We start from the raw sequence: 21,922 nt of genomic DNA on the forward strand, positions 1-21,922 counted from the left end.
CTCTTCTTTTCTTTTTAACCCAGAGCAAGTTCACACATGCATGTATTTAGCTCGGTTATTCTATACTTGTTTGCTTGCAACTGAATGAGGCTCAAACTCCATGATAAACTTAGCTGCACTCTATGCATTGTATCTGTGCTCTCTTTTTCTAACTTATTTCAGGTGTCAATCGTATGTGGGGAATTACAATGGTACCTCGGGTTACATACGCTTCAGGTTACAGACTCCGCTAACCCAGAAATAGTACCTCAGGTTAAGAACTTTGCTTCAGGATGAGAACAGAAATCGTGCAGTGGTGGCGCGGCAGCAGCGGGAGGCCCCATTAGCTAAAGTGGTCTTCAGGTTAATAACAGTTTCAGGTTAAGAACGGACCTCCGGAACGAATTAAGTACGTAACCAGAGGTACCACTGTAAATATATGGACCCAAATGTGTGGCTGAGTGGGGATTTAAACCCTAGTCTCACAGGTCCTAGTATAACCACTTCACCACATAGAGTCACTAACAGGTTGATCCTGTGCATGTCTGACTGAGTTCAATGGGAGCTGCTCCCAGCTACATGTGCATCATATTTGAAAGGTTGCAAAATGTGTTTTAAACAAATATTTGGGGAAAAGTTGATTGGTGCAACGGAGCTTCCACTATGGGATGATTCGTTCATTACAGAAGATGACATAAACACAAAGGCTGCAATCCTGAGCATAGTTAGGCTGCTTCGATCCCCTTTTTTTAAAAAATCTCAGGCACTCAAAACAAGAATTTGCTAGAATCTGACAACATACACATAAAACCAGTGAAAAGCAATATAAGCAATTAAAGTGTCAGATGAAAGACACACACAAAAAGGACATTCAAAGGGTGACAGGATATACAGTGTTTATATGCAAATGCTAGCAGCCTACAGCAAGAAGGGTGGATTAGAATGCCTAGTATTAAAAGAGAATGTAGATATAAACATATCAGACACCTGCTGGAACAATTGAAATCAATAGGATACTGTCAGGTCTGTATACAAAAACCTTCAAAAAAGATGAAGTAGGATGAACTAAAGAGACTGTAGTACTATATATCAAAGAAGAACTGAAAATCAAATGTTAGGAAATAAGCAATCATAACGAAGAAAATCTGGGAGGGGTGGAAGCTGAAAAGGCGTGTGTCGTTCCGTAACAATGCTGCTAAGTGGTAGAAGTGAGGTGGCGCATTTGTTTTGGATCCTGCAAATGCCATGTTTGAACACTTTTTAGATCAGTGGTGGCCAACCTTTTTGGGAAGTGTGCCACTATTTAAATTCAAGGGGTGGCAAAGAGCTGCTTGCTCCAGTGCACATGGCCATGCATAGGCAGGCAACCATGCCTTGGGGGAATGGTTTGAAGTATAGTTAACTGAAACAGAGTGGTCCAAAGTGAAGAACTGGAGAAGCAGGCAAGAGTGCAGACCCGGCTTATTGGCTATACACCTTAATCAGGTAAAGGTAAAGGGACCCCTGACCATTAGGTCCAGTCGTGGCCGACTCTGGGGTTGCGGCGCTCATCACGTTTATTGGCTGAGGGAGCTGGCGTACAGCTTCTGGGTCATGTGGCCAGCATGACTAAGCCGCTTCTGGCAAACAAGAGCAGCACACGGAAACGCCGTTTACCTTCCCGCCAGAGCGGTACCTAGTTATCTACTTGCACTTTGACGTGCTTTCTAACTGCTAGGTTTGGTAGGAGCAGGGACCGAACAATGGGAGCTCACCCTGTTGCGGGGATTAGAACCGCCGACCTTCTGATCAGCAAGTTCTAGGCTCTGTGGTTTAACCCACAGGGCCACCCGCGTCCCACCTTAATCAGAGTCAGTACCAAAAGCTTCTGTTGCCCATGCCAGTTGCAGCATCCAGACCAGGGTTTGCCAAACTTGGGTCTCCATCTGTTTTTTTACTACAATTCCCCCCCCACACACATCACCCCTGATCACTGGTCCTGCTAGCTAGGGGCAATGGGAGTTGTAGAAGAAGAAGAAGAGAAGGAGGAGGAGTTTGGATTTGATATCCCGCTTTTTCACTACCCTAAACAGTTTCAAAGCGGCTAACAATCTCCTTTCCCTTCCTCCTCCACAACAAACACTCTGTGAGGTGAGTGAGGCTCAGAGAGAAGTGTGACTAGCTCAAGGTCACCCAGCAGCTGCATGTGAAGTCCAAAAACAGATGGAGAGCCAAGTTTGGGAAACCCTGATCTAGACTATCAGAGCGACAGAGAAGTAGAAATGTTGTGGACAGTGTTACTGCCAGTAGAACTTAACTGCCATGTATAATGAAAAGGTTAATTAGAAACCGATCTTTTTGTCAGAAAAATGCATTTGCAATTGCTAAACAGACATTCTATGCAGCCAAGTGGAAACTCACCAAAAAAGGAGAAAAATGGCAGAGAAAGCTTTTCCAAGTAGGGATGTGTAAAGGAAGAAGGAAGAACTAGTAAGTGGCCCACTGTAGATCCTTAAAAGAAATGGTGGAGTTGACTTCCAATACACTATTAGGGGCTCCAACTGGGATCTGTAAAGCTGGCCAGGAAACCTAGTACAAACCCACTTCCTACAGATTTGCATGGAGTTAGAGGAACCATTAAGATAGAAGTGAAGTAAGAGCTGTGATAAAGCAAGTATTCTTGCTCTTCTCTTACAGCATAAGAACCAGCGCAGCATTAGAGTGCCAAACAAGGGCCTGAAAGAGCAGGGTTCAAATCCCCACTCAGACATGAAGTTCACAGTGTGACCCTGAGCCAGTCATTGTCTCTCAGTAACCCACCTCACAGGGATGTTATGGATCAAGGCGCACCACCTGGGAGGAAAGGGTGACATAAATGTAATGATAAATGAATGAATGGAGCCCTCATGGGAAGCACTGGGTGCTTCATAGAGGCAGAGACGTTCTCAAGGTTGGCTCCACACTCTAAGCAGCGAATAGACATCAACATCACTTCCTATGGAAGACATGTTTTAGATGACATACCTGTATCTTGGGAAGATGCATCAAGGAATGACCGACCCGCAGCAATTGCTTCTGCCATGTAAGTATGAAGTAGAAAACAGATTGCAGAGAGGTGTAATTAGGGTCAACAGGCCAAGCTGCCCCAGAATCCTCTGCAGTGAACAGGGATTGTATAGCTGATCAGCAGACGTTTGCAGACCATTCAGAGGACAGCATGAAAGAAGGTTTCCTGGTAGTGAGAAGTAATGAAAGTGGTAAGGGCAAAAAAGTAGGAAGGAAATACAGTGGTGCCTCGCAAGACGAAATTAATTCGTTCCGCAAGTTTTTTCTTCTTGCGAGTTTTTCGTCTTGCGAAGCACGGTTTCCCATAGGAATGCATTGAAAATCAATTAATGCGTTCCTATGGAAACCGCTTGCCAGGCTGGCGGTGCGGAGAAGGGCTTTTCTCCCCACCGCCAGCCTTCGGAGGAGCCTTCCGAAGGCTGGCTCGGGGAGAAGGGCTTTCCGCCCCACCGCCAGCCTTCGGAGGAGGTCCGAGGACAGTGGGGAAGACGCGCTGCGCTTCCCCGCTGTCCCGGAGATTTCCCTATGGGCTTTCGTCTTGCGAAGGAAGCCCATAGGGAAATTCGTTTTGCGAAGCGCCTCCAAAACGGAAAACCCTTTCGTCTAGCGGGTTTTCCATCTTGCGAGGCGTTCGTCTTGCGGGGCACCACTGTAAGAATTATGAAAGGGGTACTGGAGAGTGCAAAGAGTACACCTCAAAGTGTAACTATAGTATACTTATGTGCCAATTGTATCAAAACCACAAATAAATTATATTGATTCTTATGACTACTGTATCAAGGCTGTAGGTTAGGAATAACTAAAAACAAAAAAAACAAGGAAATGTAAAGTTGACCAATTCCTGATTCAGTGTCCAGCACTGTATTTGCTTGCTGGGGAAAGGGTGTGTGAAGGAGGGAGAGAGAGTAAATATGTTAACAATTATGGGTGATATAGCATCTGATATTATTATTACTGTTTTTATGCTTCTAAAACATATTTTCATAGCCCGGTTTTCATAATAAAGCCTTATAGAATGACACATTTTCAAATTCAAAACAATAAAAACATTTAATATTTTAACAGCTTAAACTGTCTTTGCAATATTCAATAGACAAATTCCAGTTAATTTTGAAAGTATTCCTCAAAGCATTTAGCTATAGGTAATTATTGCTTTACTTTACCAGAAATTGTGCTGGGAGGCAAATATAAACCTACTTCTCTGCTTTGGGGGTTGGTTTATTTTGTGTTTTTTAAGTATAAAAGTTGAATCGGAATTATGGGAGTCTGCAATTCTAAAAATAAAAGGAATATACAACATGAATAAAGTTGCTTACCAGCATTGAATGAGGTACTCCATCTATATTCACATCACTTGACAGGAAATCCCATCCATAGCCGTGAGACTAATTATTTTGGAACCTAAGGGAAATGTAGCCTAAATAAGAGAGTGATCTGCAGTTAAGGATCAGTGAGCCAGCTAATGGTCGGTTAGTCAGGAGAGAACAACTCTAGAATGTTAATAAAACATGTCTCGAACCCAGTACCTTAGGGACCAGACTAAAACACTGTGTGAGATGAATGAAAGGAAAGGTACCTGTTATAGGTGGCAGAATTATGATGCAGGCATATGAAGAAGCCTGATAATGAAAGCATACCAATAAAAGCTAAATTCTTCATAGGTGACTATACTTTTAACACCAAATTTGCAGGCACATTAGTCCAGTGTAGACTTTAATGCTGGTTCCAAGTCAAACTCAGAATCATTCGCTACCTCCCCTTCCCTCTTTCCCTCAATGAAAATTCTCTTGTAAGACCGCCCCCCATCACAAGTGCATTGGTGCTAAGCATAGTTAATACTATTCAAATTCCCATCTTCCCAGGGTTTGTATACGCACTTCATACATTGGCTTGAAATTCTGGCTATAAGGGTTTCACTGATTAGTAGTGACCATGGTCGCTATTATAATCCCAAGCTTAACCATGTCTCTGTGTGTATCCCTCCTGGTGGTTAAATGTAAACAACTACCACGCAGATAGCTACATCTAGCCCTGCAAAATGAAGTTATTTGTTGAGCATCCACATCTCATAGGCCTCAAAGTTTTGCCTGGGGACAAGCAACTGAAAAGGTTAGCCTGTTCAATCCACTTTGAAAGTTGGGCACAACAGTAATACCCAGTGACAAAAGTAATAATAAAAATACTACATGGCAGGACAAAAACATTATACATACATATTCTTCCCCAGTCCCTTTCATTTCAACCCATGTGAAATACATTTTCCTATGATTCCTTCTGACATTTACCAACTCTAAATCATATGGGACTTTTAAGCCAATAGCAACATGGGCGTAGCTGAGGAGCATGTGCCCCCCCCCTAAGTCAAGTAAATAAATAGAAATACTTAACTAACTGACCAATTGTATCACAGATATCTTGGTTCTGCCCCACCAACATAAAGCTTGCCCCCCTAAAATAAATCCTGACTACACCCATGAATAGCAATTAATGTCTGCAGCTTCCTCAAAGATGCTCCATCCGTATTCTATCAGGTGGAGCATTAAGGAAATGTTATATGGGCCACAAACCAATCCCCAATTTATCCAAGTAGGGTTGGGAAAGACTTCTATCAGAACCCTGGGCAGCCACTGCCAGTTAATGATAACAGCATTGGGCTGGATGGACCAATGGTCTGATTTGGTATAACTTTCTGATCTCATATAGCTACAGTGCCCTCTCTTCTCTGAGTCTTAAATGGCACTGTTCTTCTTATTGTCATAAGACTTGCATAAGCATAGGAACCATTTCCGCACTTCTCATTTCCTCACTTCTGTAAAACCTACAAGCACAAACTATCCTAGAATCACAATGCACAAAAGGAGTCTTCTTCGTTCAACTGTTGGCATAAAAGGTGTCTGTCTGCCCTTCCTGTCATTGCTTGTAAGTGTTTGCCATTGTTTGTATTTTACCTAGTGCTTCAGTAATTTCAAACGTAAGGGTTACAGCTTTTGACTGGCAGATTAATCAACTTCAGTGGTACCTCGGTTTAAGAACTTGATTCGTTCTGGAGGTCCGTTCTTAACCTGAAACTGTTCTTAACCTGAGGTACCACTTTAGCTAATGGGGCCTCCCGCTGCTGCCGTGCCACCGCCGCGCAATTTCTGTTCTCATCCTGAAGCAAAGTTCTTAACCCGTGGTACTATTTCTGGGTTAGCAGAGTCTGCAACCTGAAGTGTCTGTAACCCAAGGTAGCACTGTACAACTGTAACTGATTAATCAATTATAATTAATCAGTTACATTGTTAGATCCCCTTCCTCTTAGCTGCGTAGGCCCATGGCTCAATTTATAGCTTGATTAATTAGTAAAAATCACATCAATTGTGTAATATTATTTAATTAATTATAAGCTCTTGTTAATAAGCACGCTCCAGCAAATGTATCTGAACTTGTGCTATCCACTGTCTAGTGCACCTCTGGGAACATACCCTTTCAAATCACAGTCAACTCCAAGCATCTTGTATTGCAGGATGTTGCCATTTCCAGTTCAAACCAAATAAACCTGCTTCCCTCTGTGGTGCCACTTGAGTTTTCTGTTCTTACAGGCGTATATAGCTACTTGTCTAAATTAGTATTCTTGCTGTTTTAGAGAACTGGCACTCTAGCAAAAGGTTACGGCTCTGAAATATAGGGATGGAACTAAGGCGTCCTTCATTCATTTCCCTATTCCAACCATAGCTGGCTCTTGTCTAAACAGTCTCAAGTTCACATTGGAGCACTCTTGTCTCTGTCCACTCAGCCACAGATGCTCTTTAAACTGGGTCATGACCTGACTCCTTCCTGACCTCCATTGTACTACAGGGGGAAACAGACCTCCAGTGTAGTTCACTGGTCCTGAGTCAAAGATGTTAAGGCACACACTGGACTGCCTCCACCCCTTCCCTATCAAGGAAGAGTAGGTTCGAAAGTGCCATTAAAGAGGAGTAGGTGAGGCACCAATCAACTGGCACTGATTGGCCTCCCTAGCCCCTAGCTTTGCATCTCTTTTCATAGGTGCATTGCTAATTGCACATATACTCTTAATAGCACCACGGAGAATGTCTGCTATATACTCCTAGACCTGGTTTTTGGGGGTTGGTTTGCACCATTGTCTGCAATGCAAACTTGCAATTCAACTCCCAAACGCCTGCCCCCTTCACGATGCTCCAGGAGTTCCACGAGTTACAATTAAATCAAAATTATATTCTTTACAACAGAAATATTACACTAACAGGGTGTGATGTTCTGCTGTCTTGGTTCATGCATTTCAAATTTTAGTAGGATTTTTACAAAGCCACATGGCATCTCTGAAGTATTCCAATCTCTTACTCAGCTTTAAAAAATTAAAAACTAATCAAGCTAGTCAAATCCCTCTGCGGGATACTAAAGCAGCATTATGAATCTGCCAAAGGAAAAAAATATACTTACTCTAGCATAGACGTTTTCAAATCTCACTCAGTTTATATAGTATGTGTATAAATAAAAAGACCAAACCAAAAATATCCTGTTTGTTCTTTCTCGAATTTCAGGTCAATTTTGTACCATGTTTTCTTCATTCACACACAACAACCCATTAATATGTTCACCACTTCTGCAAGCACCAGAACAAAATGCTCTGTAAGTGAACTGAAACTTTAAAAAGACTGCTGTAGATTTGCAAACATCAGCGTGGCTGATCTATATTTGTGAAGAACTGAAAAATATTAAACACTAATGAATAGAAATATTTTCTAGTGGGTACAGGTGGTCAAAGTTCGTCAGGTAATCATGTTTTACATTGCGTTGCACACCAGATGGTAGCCTTATCGATTTTCATGTCTGCTGGTACACAATCTGGTGAAAAAAACAAATGTATTGCAACAGGTATGAAATATGAGACAGCAGCCTCCTGCTATGGTCCTCATACTTCCCTTAAACCTCTTGTGTTACAGAGGATGAGAGATTACTATTATCATTTTTTTTAGAAAAACAAGGGCTCTGGGGATTGATGACATCTTTCACCAACATCTGTGGAACTGTGGTGGTTCTGAAATAAAAGGCATACAATGAAATGAGCTCTAGTCCACAAAACCTTATGTTGTAATAGAATTGGTTAGTCTACATTGGTACCACAAGAATCTTCTTTGTTTTTGGTGCATCAGATTAACACAGCTACCTCTCTGAAAAATGCTGTGTTATGGTGATTATCTGTAGCATAAAGGTGTTTCCTAGAAAACTGTGTTTTGGTCCATTTAAAAGTCACACAATTAAAGAAAAGGGAGGTCCTTCTTCACAGAGCTTGTGCTCAGAAGTACCATTTCAGATGATGGTATGGTTGTGGAAGGGAAATTCTCAGCAAGGTTTTTTAAAAGCCTGTTTGGAGGTATACTTGGGGCTCCTTGGAGCAAAAAGGCGATATAAAAATAAACAACAAAAATAATTCAATATTAAGTATAAAACAAAAAAGCAATGATGTTAAGAACAAAACAGTAGGGCAAGGAATGCAAATGAATCCTTTACACTCTGATATTCCTTGCCATTTTTCAAGGGTAATTTCAGCGGTGGGACTTCAAGCAGCCCCTGTTAGTGAAGTATCTGTAGCATTCTGCTTGCAATATAGGCAGCAGTCTAGACATTAATATTCAGCTTATACCACAAGCCTGCTTTATTCTCTCTGAAAGTTTGACCTTATGGCCATCAGGCTTTTTATCCTTTAGTGTGTAGCCAAGCAGGCTGTTCCAACCAGGTGAAAGAACTGCTAGAAACTTAATAGATCTCTATTCCCCAATCTGCTCCAGAAATGATGTTCCAAAGAAGTGAAAGAAATGACCCTGGAGAATGTAGAAACACAGCGATCTGGGATGCCTACAGGCAGAATCAAGAAGGGTCAGCCAAGACATATGTCCATACACTCTTGAATAACAATTAGGAAAGGGAATCAGAAACCAATGTGCTGTGCTCTGCCTTATAAGTTTAATCAGAGCAAATACCTTATTAAATATTTGTGCCGTATAATGAAAATGGGGGGGAGTGACGTTTGTGTTGAATGGTTTCTTTAAATGTAAAGGTTCATCATTGTTCCACTCCATGTGTATGTCTTTAAGGGGCCAGAGCAAGGGCCAGAGCAAGATAACGAGACCCAGCTTTACAGCTGTGAAACATAGCAGGTGCTGCTGAGTTGTATTTGATTAAGGCGTGTCAGCATTTGGGTAGAGTATATAAGGAGCAGCACCTAGCTCTCCCATTACCCTGGGGGATGGGTTGGTGGTTGGGTCATGTTGGTTTGTTGATGTATTTAGTGTAAATGGAGTTTTTGTTTTTCTTATTAAAACATTCTTTAAGTTATTTTTGAGTCCCTTTAATGCATGGTCTCCCCAGCAAGCTCTCTGCAGCGCTACCATACTGCAAAAAGCCAACAGTTTGCTCCATAAAAATCCAGAGTGTGTTTTTCCCATCCATCCACCTCAAAACTGCAATCTTGCTCTCCAGGTAATGCCGGGATCAAGGGCAACCATAACTGAATCTATTTTAAAGGGTGTTAAAAGTTGTTGCAAGTGGAATGACTGCTCTGTACCTTATGCAGAGTAGAAATGAATGAGTTTCAAAAGTTTTACTGCAAAACTGTCTTAGGCTAGTTACAAAATAAAACATTGCAAAAATACAAAGTAATATATTGCAATTTAACAAACTAGCAATGTGGCCCAGTCTTCTTTTTAGTCATCATTACAGTCCAAAAACTCTCCTCTATCTGGTCTCAGAGAGAGAGAGATCCTATCCAAGCATCTTGCTTGCTCAGGATCACTGAGATGAGCTTCTGCTGCTGCTGGCTGTAAGGACTAACTAAAACGCTGAGTTCTCAAGTTTTACCTTCCTGCTGTGAGAGATCCCTTGGGTTTCCCCTGCAATCATTGATTAGCCTAAAGACTGAAACAGAAACACCAAGCCTTTCATTGCCGCATTTACTAAAGACAAACCTCGCTTGCCTAATGCAAACCTCTCTGCATAGCATTTTAACTTCAATGCGTACAAGCATAATATTTTATGCATATTAAACATATGTCTTTAACAGAGGGGATGTTCTTTAGCACAGGATCTCCCAAGTCAAATGGCTGAAGCAGGGATGTACTATTTCATTAACAAAGCAAAGAGAAAAGCAGGGGCAGCCTTACCATTAAACATACAGCAGAAGCTCTAGGGCAGGAAAAGCCAACATGATGCCCTCCATATTTTGCTGGACTACAACCATTATCAATGATCATTGGACATGCTGGCTGGGACTGATGGGAGTTGGAGTCCAGTAATATCTGGAGGATATCACCATGGATAACTCTGCTGTACAGCAAGAGCTATATAAGCGCCTGGCTGTTCCACTACATTGAAAGAAAGATTCTTTCAATGCTTGTTGTGCATCTCCTACACCAGTCTGCTGCTCTCAGGTGTATGGAGGGGCACTATCCCATCACCAAATTCAACTGCCAGTCCAGTCAGTTTCTGTACATTGGTAGAGCTGTGGGAGGGGAGAACGCCATCTTCTACTTTGTCTCAGGAAGCAAAATGTAATGGGTTGGCCCTGGACAAAAGGCAAAGATTTCAGTATGTTGGCCAATGCAAAGGCTTCATACTGCCAGCCAAACATAGGGACTGATGTTACGCACCCCATTCTTTTCTGAAGAAGGATTTGAGCCATGAGCAAGCACAGCAGGTCATCTCAATAAGGTAGTAAGAAGATCCTGTTGGCCTATCTAGTCCAGCATCCTGTTCTCATGGTAGCCAACCAGATGCCTATGTGTAACCCAAATGCAATGTGTGAGGCTGTGCGAAACGGTTGAGTACTGAAAGAGTGAAGTAGATCACTGCTAGCACTGCTATTGTAGCCTTATGAGGCTTTGCCCTCGGGTGGGAAAAATATTGCGCCCGGGAAAGGGAAGTGGGAGTCAACAGACACTCAAGGAATAGTTTCGGAGAAAAGGCTTTATTTCTACCATCCATGAACTGGTAGAAGGAGCAAGTGTGATAGTTCACAAAAACTATCACTTCCATAACCACTGATCCACAAGTGAGCATACGTTCTATAGAACTATACTTACATAGTTACTTAATAAAAAAATTCCTTCCAGTAGCACCTTAAAGACCAACTAACTTAGTTGGTCTTTAAGGTGCTACTGGAAGGAATTTTTTTATTTTGACTATGGCAGACCAACACGGCTACCTATCTGTAATAGTTACTTAAATTAATATAAATGATTACATTATATTTTAAAAGTAAAAACAGAGCCGTTGGAATTTTGCTGCTGCTTAACTAGATTATGGGTGTCCATTTTGTATTATGGGTGTCCATTTTGTTTGCCCTGCTCCAAAGCAGACAGATTTTTTTTAGGGGTGGCTGGGAGTGTCACATCAGGATTGAACTTTATGTGTCACCAAGCACCCTCAATTATATATGAGCAGCATGAGAATTTTTGCATTACTATAGATGCAACTGGAAAGCATTACATTTCTCTGACAGCAGAGAAGATACAGATACTGAAGATACAGAATTCAATAAATGGTGACATCTTTGCTGTTTCAGAATGGACTGAATTTATTTCCAGATTTTAGATACAGTAATGTTCCAGCCACTTCACAAACATTAACAAACTAATGCCCTGTAAGATAGGCTATATTATAGATAGAGGTAGAATCCGAGAGGTAATAGTTTGACTAAAAAGGTTGCAATCCCAGAATTACCCACATGGGACAAAGCCCCACTGAATTCAAGGATTTCCTTCTTCTGAATAAGTATGTGCAGAAACCAGGGACTTCTTAAACGACTCTTAGCCTGCAAGCTATACCAGTTTCCTACGTATTATTTTCAGTCCACACATCAGACCACTGCTTTTGTTAAAACCATTACATATTTTTATAGTTATACACTGGAGAGGGCAGTTACATCATCATCATCATCATTATTATTATTTCATTTATCCACATCTAGAATTATTTAACCATAATTTTAACATTTTCAACTTTGACTCCCTTCCCCCTCTTTCTGCAGTTCCATACATTTCTTTTCCTCCTTTCCTGCATACTCCAAATTGTCTTAACTTACTCTTTTATTAAAATTTTCTTGGTCTATATGCATTCACTACTTTAATAACTGCAGGGTAGACCCTGACAGAATATCTCATTATAATATACAGTCACCATACTCTAATCAAATGGATGCTTCTTCACCTTTTCCAGGGCAAAGTAAAGTATAAACCAAATAACCTAACTAGATACCGAGGAGGATTTCACCCTGTGGGTGATAGACATGGCAGCAGGTCAAGGACTTCACCCCCTCTGGCCAGTATTCACTCCACCTCAGACAAAGGGGGTTCTTTACCTATAATTATCTGCAACCCCACACTACTTCTCATTCTCTGTGGGCACTAGAAAAGTAGCATGCAATTCTCATAGCCTTTTCCCTGCTCTGTGTTTAATTGCCTCTTCACAGAAACAGCAAAGGCCTCACCCACCTCATAACTTCCGTGAGGCAGCAAGGCCTGTGGTATCCCCATCGCCTTTCCTCCCTGCATCCCTGCCCGGCTGTTTCTGGCTGAGATGCTCTTACCATTGCCAGGACAACTTTGGGATTTGTTGGGCTGTGGAAGCCGAAGAGGCTCAGCAGTGGCTGGTCTTGTGGCTTTTCCCTGACCTTTGGCTTCTTTGTCAGGACGGCGATCCTTTATCACCCACAGTTATTGCAGATTTGGAGACCCATTGACTCTTCAGCTCAGTTGCCTTGCCAGGGATATATTTCAGGGCCTCACAGTGTGTAGGAAATCCACAGTGAACATGACTGATAAGATAACGCTTTCGCAGTTCTGGTACCTAAAGCCTTCCCCCTCCCTTTATCTGAGAGACACAGATTGCACTGTCATCATCAGGACCCACAGGAAAGGAGGCCTGTGGAAAACCCCATTAAAACGTTTTTAACAACTTCCCCACCAACAGCAACAATCAGAGGTGAAACCAGACCCCAAAACAGATTCACTTGCCATCTCCATGACACAGCTGGGCAACAGACTTCACACTGCTTCACTCCAGAAACTGGATTTATCAAATAGTCTAGGCATCGGCCTATGGGCCTTTTAGGGGCCCCACAACAACAGCTCAAAACAATATTGATTTGATTTTGAAAGAAAATTACAAAAACTTATTAGGAGATAACTTGTAAGCCTCTCCCCGCCCCCCCCCCCGCCCCAAGATTTCAACTGCCATGGGGCTTCCACAAGGTTGAATTCAGCACTGCTGACTGTCACATATATCTACAGCCATGGTTCCCAAAATGGGGCACATGCCCCACAGGGGACATTTTGATTTGGGGGGGGGGCAATTTGGAAGCTTGTTTAGACCAAGTCAAAGACCTTTTATGCTTCCTCCATGTGAATAAGAGTTCACTTTTTGAATAATATGAAGGCCCCATTAGCTAAAGTGGTGCTTCAGGTTAAGAACAGTTTCAGGTTAAGAACAGACCTCTGGAACGAATGAAGTACTTAACCCGAGGTACCACTGTATTAGGAGCAGGAGAATACATTGCAAAACAAACAATCTTGACTGAGCCCCTCCTCCTCACTGTCACCACATACTCAGTAGCCTGTGCCTCTAGGAAAATTCCAGAAGTCAGTCTGGAAGAGGAGGAAGAGGGCCTTCTTCACAGGAGTTTGGAGGAGGCCTGGATGTTTGTTTTAAGTCTGCTTTCAATAGCTGAAGATTTTTCCAAGGTTCCTGATCTACGGCCCGATATTGTTACAAAATTTTAATAACCAAGAGGAAGGAGAACAGGAGGAGAGACAGAAATGGCAAGTCAGGGCCTTTGAAAATGCCTTGGACAGTAGGCCCACCCTCACAGTCAGTTTCTTTTTATAAAATGGCTCTCACAAAGCTACAAAGGCTTATCTAGGAGAGGGGCGAACTCAAGGGCTAGGCCCTAAAATGAAACCATTATTTTCCTAGATCTCCATAGGCAACATTGTTACAGGACTCAGCAGCACCGTCTTCTGCATGTCTGCTCAGAAAGTAGTCTCTTGGAGTTCCACAGAGCTTATTTCCAGGTTAAAGACTGTGGCCTTGATAACATTGGGGACTCATTAACTTCCTCATCATGAAATATTCTGTTTGCCATTGAGGGCCAGTAATGACCTTCTGCCATCTGCAAGCAAGAAACCAGTCAGTCTCCAAGCAAAATAGTAAATGGACAGAAATCTAACGATAACGACCATATTCAGAAGCCAGTGGGAGAACATTTCAGTCTCCCAGGATATTCCGCTGATGATCTCAGAGACATTGTCCTTCAATAAAAAAAAGGCTTCAGATAGGAGCTCCAGAGTGAAACGGCTGAAGCAGAATTCATTTTTGAATTATTTGCAGTTTCCAGTGGGGTACACATGTACTAGGCCCCAAGCAAGCAGGGGCCCCAGACTCTGAGCTTTCATTTAAAACAATAAATAAAATGAAGGTAAATCGAGCATTTCTAAAGAAAATTAGAAAACAAAACATGGAAGCACAGTTCCAAGATGGCAGATACGGAGAAGCTGCTGTTGCTAAGGATGCTTAATCAGTGTTGCTAAGCAATCAGAGGAAGGAATGCTGACCACCCCTAGGAAGCGAGGCCTCTTAGAGAAGCAGGAAGAAACCAGAGAAATCTTGTTGCTGCTAGCATGATGCTGGATGGAGGAGAGTCTGCCTTGCGGTATGTTTGCTTAAGCACTTTCCACCTTGTCCACATTATTTCATTCACTCCCCAAATGTGCTGCTTGGTATGCTTTACTTGGAAGTAACTCCCTTGAAATGAATGGTGAGAAAAAATGGTGACATTTCAATGACCTGTTCCGCGCCGCCACCGCCGCCCCACTCCAATTTTCCATGTCCCATCCCTATCACTACTTATTTGCTTGTCACCACCAGGCTCTTATTTATTAATATACAGTAAAGCAAAAATATAAAATGCAAAATGAATACGCAAATACAGCCAAAAAAATTTAAAAGCACCTTACAACTGCAGCAAGTTACCATCAGTGCCCTATAGGCCAACTTTAAAGCAGTGGTGCTTTTTTATTCAACAAAGAGAGCAAAATGTTGTGCGTTTGTGTTTTGCTAAGAGTTGTGAAACTGCACACTCTTAGAGTATTTATCACCTGTTGTTGTATAATTACTGTATATTTTGCTGCTCCCACTCCACAAAATCTCAAAGCTGTGTATGTTGCCTTCCCCTTCCCGCTTTTTATCTTCACAACAGCCCAGTGATGTAGACTAGGCTGATAGTTGGTATTTCTGATGCCAAAGTTGCAACTGTGCGCATACTTAGAGTTTGTTTTGTTTGTTTGTTTGTTTGCTTGCTTGCTTGCTTGCTTGTTCATCAGAGTTGGCAGACTGGGGGGGGCGTATTTTGTAGTAAATTTGACTATGAAATATTGCAGTAAAAGCAAGGTGGAGCTGCTTTTCTGGCTTTGTGCATGTCTATTTTTCTTCACGTGATTTGTGATATAGTAGATTTGTATCCTGCCTTTCCACCCAGGAGCTCAAAACTGTGCATCTTAAATGCACCTCCCCCTTTTATATTTGCAACAGCCCTGTGAGGGGAAGGCTAGGTTAACTTTATTTAACCACCAGAAACAAGTATGAAAATTGCACCAGGTTCCTAGGTCCAGCCTTTCCTGAGGTAAAGCTAGATCTTGCCAATAGATTGTGGGTGGGTCTATGTAGGGGGCTCAATCCATTATCAGTATACTGGGCCCAGGAAATCCTGTTGGCATTGCTGGTTGATTAATTCAGATTTAATCAGAGTTTTGGATTCTTTCCAAGCAGAATTGAGCAGTTGGTCCATAGGTAGAACTGTACCAGGTGTATGTAGCTCTGTTCAGGTGTCCAATATCTATGGACACCAAACACATGAAGGGGTTAATGAAAACCTGTGTTCAGTGTCAGTCTAAAGGTGGCCATGTGTTCACACGCATAGGGCTTCTTCCATGAGAATGGGAATCCTGGTCAATCAGGGTTTCCATCCCCATGGAGGGAAGCTTATACATGTGCATGCATCTCTCTACAAACTGATACTGAACATGCAGTGATTGGGGAACATGCTTGATATATGCATTGGCAGCTGAGAAAGGGGTTGGCCCATGTATTCTTCCCAGCCTCTTCACATATTTCTTATTGTCAGGGAATCATATGCCTGTGTGTTTATGTGAGTATGTACATATACATATATATCAAGAGTCGAGAACCATTCTCCACATCCTACCCCACCCCAACCGCCACCTCAGATGTTGCTGATCTACAACTTGGCCTGGGGTGATAGGCTTCATAGGTATCTGCCGAGTGAGAATAATGTTTCATGGATCTGATGAAGTCGCACAGATGTTCTTGCTATAATAAATCAGTCTGTTAGTCTCTTCGCCACAAGAAGTGTTGTTTTTGCAGCAGCAGACTCACATAGCTACCCCTTTGGTGATATTATACTTCATTCTACACAGGTATTTAGCCAGCAAGCTTAATCCTTCCACAGGTATTGGTTCAAATACAATATTTTAGTACATGCATAGCTGGGTGTACTGGACGCCAATTCTCTGAAAAAGAATGTTTTTATTACTGTTGTTAGTATCCTTGGCTTCGCAGAGAGACTATACAACAGCGTCTTTGTGGAACACTCAGCAGAGATATTTACTCTTCTAAGGGCTGTTTCCTGTGTGGGAGTTTTCCCAGTGCCTTAGAAAACATAATCCGGGTAAACAAAAATTAAAGAAAATTGAAGTATGAGGACTCCTTAATATTACTAAGCCCTGGAGGTTGAACATAAACATTGGAACAAGGATACTACTATTATTTGCTTGTTTACCTTTTCTTGTTTTCCCCCCTTTTCTTTTTTTGTCAAATCAAGGCCAACTTTCCCAGTCATTGAAACAAAATCAACTTGCAAGTGGAAAATGGGAAGTTCCCATGGGAACTAACAACCAGCCTGATCTACAAACCAGTCATACTATGTAATGGAGTACAAACCAGTATAATATTGCTTAAGTCAATGGGACTAATGATCTGATTCCAGGATCTGCTGTGCAGGCCCGGTAGTGCATAGAATAAGACATATGGGGTGGAAGCTGAAGCCATAAATCAGGCATGGGGAAACTTTGGTCCTCCAGATGTTGCTGAACTACAATTCCCATCAGCCCCGGCAAGCATGGCCAGTGGCCAGGGATAATGGGAGCTGTAGTTCAGCAACATCTGCAGGGCCAAGGGTAAGGGTTAGAATTCCCCCCCTCCCAGACTAGGTGGTGGGATAGACCTCTGTCTGAAGCCCTAGAGATCCTTTGCCAGAGCAAACAGTAGCCTAGTTGGCATACACGCTATACCTTTAAAGTGTAGCACCCTGCTTGTGGTTAACGCTTAGCTGGAATGAAATATTCAACGCAGCAATAGAGAAATTAAAATAATTATTTATTTGTCAGACAAATAAATGAGAGGCACAGTGGTATATGGTTACCAAGCTCTGGCCTGGCTCCTGCCATTATGGCCAGCCCTTATATTCCCTTAATCCAGCCCCCTTTGCTCCTCCTGTGGCTGCCTCTGTCCAATCAGCCTAGTTGGATTTCCTATTGGCTGATTGCTATACCCAATCCTAAAAGATACACCCACATCCTCCTGTCCTTATATGGAACACAAACAGCTATATATTGTTACATCTATAAATGACAAATAAGTAGTAATATATCTTACATGTGTCTCAACAAGGAATCTTAATTACCAGCTCACCTCTTGCCCTCCTTGCCCTTTTGCCTTCTAAAACAAATGGTTAATCTTAAATTTTTATCTTAAACATATGTCAAGGATCTTGAGTTTCACATCAACATTGAAAGATCTCCTTCATTTGAAGGTTTCTAAACAAATGTTTGACAACTAATAAATCAGGACTGCTCAGGACGGCGTCTCTTGTCTAGCAAGGGGGGGCAAGACTGGTGGCTGACTTAATTTCAAAATACAACTCTTAGAACTATATGAAATCTAGCATTTCTTAAATCCTTTGCATAATTACATTTAAGACAATATATTTAATACATAACATAGGTAGCCTTTTAAAAGGAATAAGGCCTTTGTAAAGTAAAAAGGAACTCAGTAAAAAAACAGCTTCAAAAGAAGCCTCTCCAGTTTACAACCCCTCCTTCAGCCAGCTGCTTTTCCCATTAGACAAAAAGACTTGCTAGCTAGATGCTTCCCCATTTGGTCTTGGCCTTTTAACCTTAGAAAGAAGATCTGGGTCATTTACTGGGAGGCACATTGATATTATTTTACTATTTACCAACTATTAATTATGTTTATCTCTGCCTTTTTTATCTTCTGTAACATGTAGGGTCAGTTTCCTGTAATTTCAGCTTTTACGACTTTGAGAATTGTTTTCTGCTATCAATCAAAGGGGCCCTTGTCTAGAAGAATAAACATTACCAAGGTTGTAAACTGCTGGTCTTCTGGCTTGAAACTTTTGAAAATCTTTAAGCTCTCTTTAATATACAAGTCCTGATCAAACATTAATAAAATGCAGGCTTATGCCTGATGCCTCATTCCCCCCTTTCAAGCTCAAGGACCTTCGTCCCAAGTGTCCTTGATAGCTTGACCTTCATCATATTCCTGAGGTAAAGCTCTGTATAGGGCCATGATATGAGGTAGAGTTTCATTTGAAACCATCTTGCTAATTGTACTTCTAAAACATGAAATGATACATGGCATCATACATAAAACCATTACCACTACTGTCAAGAAAAACAAGCAAGACAATAGTATCCCTTTGAGTCCTGTGACATTAGGTAACCAATTGGTGAGCCATCCCATATCCCATCCTTCCCATGTTTGTACTGGGACATGTGCTATATTCTCCATCTTTGTGGCCAACACACGGATTGCCTCACCATTATCTGAAATGTTAAAGCAACAGGCATTCCCTGTCAAGTTCAAGACTCCACATAGGCCTCCCTGCTTGGCAAGTACATAATCCATTCCCATTTTCAGCTGCAAAATGGCGGCTCTACTTTCATCCAACTGTTGTGCAATAAGTCTCAAACTCCGGGCCGTTGCATTGGTTACAAGTTCCACTACTGCTTGCAATCGAATTATTCTGTTTAGATTATAAATAGGATCCCGTGCCCCTTGTATGAGCTCACCAGGATTCCAGGAGGCAGGATCATAATAGGCTATAATGCGCTCTGGTGGCCAATCATCAGTACCGCTCCAACTTTGGGTACTTCCTCCTGCTATATGAGAAATATCAGCGTTTCTTCGTGTTCGCTTGGCCAAATTAGTGGGCATAATCCACATTGGTGGCAATACCCATCCCAGGAAACAAGTCCCACTCCATTTGGAGGGGAGTTTCTTGTATGCCCATTCTCCACATATCCACCACAACCATCGTGTCTGAGGTCTTTGGTACGTGGAGTACAGAAGGCGAAATAGCAAAAGAGGTAGAGAGTTCACAGTGCAGTATGTTAGATTGCCTTTTTCTGTCACAGTTATGTTCCATACCACTTTCCATGCATGAATAAAAGGAGGTGCACAGGGCAAGGCATCCCGAGTTCGATAGGTAGTATCGTGTGCCCAGGTATTCTTAATATTATCCCAAGTATAGTGACAATGAGAAGAGCCTATCATGGTAGAATCAGCTGCATCTGATGATTTATGTACACAGAATTCCCCTTGTACAGGTATAACTCGTAATGGTTTAGTTGAGTTCCATCCGGGGAAATTCTGTACTTCTGTTTGGTGTGGTATTTCGCTTACCATACCAATGGCATCTAATGGTATCGGTAATAAGGGCATACCTCCCTCTGAATCATCTGGCCCGAGAGAGCAAACAAGGCAATTGGTCCTATTTGCAACATTGGCTACCATTTCAGCTAAACCTACCCACATATTGTGGTCATGGTGGAATCCATATTTAGTCAATTTGGCCAGATTCAAGGACCCTTCCCCTTCCCAAGGGATCAGGATTAATAATAGAATCATGTTGATGTCTAGCATATGCATTCCTTCCACAAAAGATTACCTTATAGTGATAGCAAATAAATATTAGTCCCAATATAATTCCCCCAGTGACAGGAATGGGGAACCACCAAGACCAAAACATATATCCCGAGGATCCCCAATGAGTAATATCTCTGATAATTGTTCCACAAGGGGGGGGCAGTCAATCAATTGTATAAGAGAATCTTTCCTTTCACAATCGCTGGTTCAGATGCTCCTCAAGCTTCAGGCGTGCGCAGGTCAGCCAGCTTCCAGGTTGTGGCTGCAGCAGGCCGGTCGTCTAATGTTGCCCGTGACCTAGCCCGTTCCCGGTAGGGCTAGATACAGGGGTTTTTGGAGAGAGTCAGTTTAAGAGGATTAGAGGGGTCACCTTTGCACGTCCAACTGCCTTCGGACTTCTTCAAACGGGAGTGATGAATCCAGGGGGTCACCTCAGCTACCTTCACCGCTGTTGGAGTAGAGAGCAAGACGGTGTAAGGTCCACGCCACTTAGGTGCAAGTGGATCACGTTTCCACTCTTTCACCCATACGCTATCGCCAGCCTGGAACTGATGAATCGGCTCGGCAATGCTGCACGGCGTGCGCTCGAGGGCCCACCTGTTAAGAGAAACAAAAACACGGGAGAGAGATTGCACTTGTCCCTGTGTCACATGGTCTCCTATTTGTTTAAGGTCAACTGAAATATCCTGAACAAAGGAGGGCGGTCTCCCATACAGGAGCTCAAAAGGTGACAACTTAAGTCTTTTTGTGGGTGCACACCGAACACGAAACAGTGTTATGGGTAACACATCTACCCATCCCAATCCCGTTTCCTGGGTTAATTTTGCCAATTGGGTTTTCAAAGTCCGATTCATTCTTTCAGTTTTCCCTGAACTCTGAGGTCTATAGGCTGCATGCAGTCTCCATTTCACTTGTAGGACTCGACATACTTCTTGTACTACTTGATCAATGAACGCTGGCCCATTGTCACTTCCAATGCATCTAGGTAACCCAAATCTCGGGATCAATTCAGTGAGGAGTCTCTTAGTTACCTCTCGTGCCTTTTCAGTTCGGGTGGGAAAAGCTTCAACCCATCCGGTAAGAGTATCCACAAACACAAGGAGATACTTGAATCCCTTAGAAGGGACCAGCTCTGTGAAGTCCACAATTAGGCTTTCCATGGGGACATATCCCACATGTTGGATTCCAGGAGGTTGTACCGGTCCCTGCCTGGGATTGTTTTTAGCACAAAGAACACATTTCTGTGAAATGCAAGTTGCTAATTGTGATAGATTAATAATATACAACTTCCGACTGAGACTCTCTCTGGTTGCAGTACCGCCAAGGTGAGTAGATTCATGATAATTTCTTACAATTGTGCCTGCTAGGTGATGAGGTACATAAATCCTATTGTCCGGCAGGATCATCCAACCGTCCTTCACAACCGCTCCTTCCTGTTCAGCCCACTTCCTCTCTTCTGGGGTATAGTGAGGTTTAACTTCTTCTGGAACTACCTCTGGTATGAGGGCTGCTATAAATCCTCCCACAGGCTTTTGGGCTGCCTCTCGGGCTGCTTTGTCAGCAGCATGATTTCCTCTGGTTATTGGATCCCTTCCTCGTCCATGACCTTTGCAGTGCATTACAGCAATCTGTTCTGGAGCCCATACTGCTTCTAACAGGATTTCTACTTCAGGTCCATATTTCAAGGCCTTCCCGTGGGCTCCTATTAGACCTCTTTCTTTCCATAGAGCACCATGTGCATGCAGGGTTAAGAAGGCATATTTAGAATCAGTATAGATGTTTGCCTTACATCCGGCTGCCAATTGCAGAGCTCTAGTTAAACCTATAAGTTCAGCTTTTTGTGCCGAGGTGCCAGCAGGCAAAGCTTCAGCTTCCACAA

The 21,922-nt window shown here is 42.5% G+C and overlaps 2 long non-coding RNA genes across 2 annotated transcripts in view; one reads left to right on the plus strand and one right to left on the minus strand.

Moving 5' to 3' along the window:
- Positions 1-4,298: 4,298 nt before the first annotated feature.
- On the minus strand, positions 4,299-13,393 carry LOC309530233. Its single transcript, XR_014218709.1, has 3 exons — positions 12,611-13,393; positions 10,492-10,588; positions 4,299-4,441 (listed from the first exon to the last, which is right to left on the minus strand). It is a non-coding gene; the product is annotated as an uncharacterized lncRNA (long non-coding RNA).
- Positions 13,394-13,496: 103 nt separating this feature from the next.
- LOC309530204 overlaps positions 13,497-21,922 on the plus strand; it is a 155,237-nt gene continuing 146,811 nt past the window's right edge. Inside the window, exon 1 of the long non-coding RNA XR_014218675.1 lies at positions 13,497-14,731. This is a non-coding gene — a long non-coding RNA (uncharacterized lncRNA). The remainder of the gene's footprint in view (positions 14,732-21,922) is intronic.

The sequence above is a fragment of the Podarcis vaucheri genome, assembly GCF_965113315.1.
Source record: "Podarcis vaucheri genome assembly, chromosome: 4".
Lineage (NCBI taxonomy): Eukaryota > Metazoa > Chordata > Lepidosauria > Squamata > Lacertidae > Podarcis > Podarcis vaucheri.